The sequence below is a fragment of the Fulmarus glacialis genome, unplaced genomic scaffold (assembly GCF_000690835.1).
Source record: "Fulmarus glacialis isolate BGI_N327 unplaced genomic scaffold, ASM69083v1 scaffold36609, whole genome shotgun sequence".
Lineage (NCBI taxonomy): Eukaryota > Metazoa > Chordata > Aves > Procellariiformes > Procellariidae > Fulmarus > Fulmarus glacialis.
In genome coordinates this window covers 7,649-9,138 of record NW_009231990.1, presented here as the reverse complement: position 1 = coordinate 9,138, position 1,490 = coordinate 7,649, and positions in this window count along the sequence as shown.

The following is a 1,490-nucleotide window of genomic DNA, read 5'->3' as shown; positions in this document are numbered from 1 at the left end:
TCAGGCTCTTCAGACCAGGAAGAAGATGGGTGCTCTCGGATCCGGGTGAGGGTGAGGAGCAGTGGGCGGCTGACTGCTGCTTCTTGGTGGGTGGAGGAGGTAGCATAGCCCTGTGGGTGCCGTGCCAGGTAGAGAAGCTCTAGCAAAGGGTGGGGACAGCCCCCTTCAGGGGTGTCCCACGAAGTCTGCCCACTCTTCTGAGCGAGGAACTGTTCTCCACGTGATGACCAGCCCTCTGACGGCTGCATGGTGGCTCCGGCTGGGAGGAGAGTGAGGACCAGCATGTGTTTTGCTGTCTTCCTTCCACCCCAAGCCGTTCGCTTCTTTTGTACCCAAGTGGTAAAAGCATTATCCAGGAAGCTTCTAGCACAGCAAGAGCGGCTCTCCCACCTCTCTCCCTGAGGACTGCAGTGCTTCCCTGCCATCCTGGGCCAGTGGGCTGGTCCCCTGAGATCAGGCGCTTGGACAAAACCCCAATCCGGAAGGGCTGTACGGTCCTGGAAATGGCCCGTTCCCATACAGCCCTAAGAGGGTGGCTTTGACTTAATGGCTCAGAGGATGAAGCCGAGCTGGGGGTGCCAGGAGAGGGGACACCCTAGCGGGAAGCGGAGCGTCAGTAGGAAGCCTGGTTAAAGCCGTAGGCTCTCCTTTTGCCTGCTGATGGCCTCCTGCGGTGCGAAAGGGCTGTTTCATGACTCCTTGTAAGCAAACAGTCTCGGGGGCAGCACAGGCGCTGTGATGCTTTTCCGGCCTCGCTTAGAGAAACGGGGAAGATGCAGCTTCCTAGAGTGTTTAAAATCTACAATCTCAGCCTCTCCGGGCGGTGTGTAAACACCCTTATCTGAGCTATGTTAATAAATTGCCCAGTTGTTTGGAGGGCTGTGCAGAGCATGTGACTGTTGACAGTGGGCCACAGCTGAGGGCTCCTGCCAGCTGGAGAGAGAAAATGCAGCTTTGCTGCTTGGGAGTGTGGAAAACAAGCACCTCTGGGACTGATTTTTTCCTCATTAAGGTGCTGCGAAGCAGTGATCTTTCTTCCAGCAGTTACTGAGTAGTCAGGCAAATTGGTTTGTGCTTGTTTTTTTTAAACCACAGTCAAGCAAGCTGAGGCTTAGACTCTTTAGGCAGGGGTGAGGTTTAGATGGCTGATCCTCAAGGGCTGGCAAACCACCCTTCCTGAGGATCTGGGGGAGCGTACCAGTGAAATGGCAGGCGAGTATCCTGTAGGAAGACTTTTCCGAAGAGCTAGCGCTGCCGGGAACTGCAGGCAAGCCCAGGAAGGCGGCTGGCCTGGGCCACCTTGTCCTGTGTTCAGATCTGATGCGTTCCCCCTGCCCAGCTGACCTGCATCCCCTGGGGATGCCGTCATCTCTGGTGGCACTGGAGCCAAGAGCCGCCCGTGTTTATAGGGCAGGGGTCTTCCTCTGCCAAATGGGGGTGGAAACAGGTTCTGGGCACAGATTTTGGCTGCGGTGCTGCTCCCGTCACCT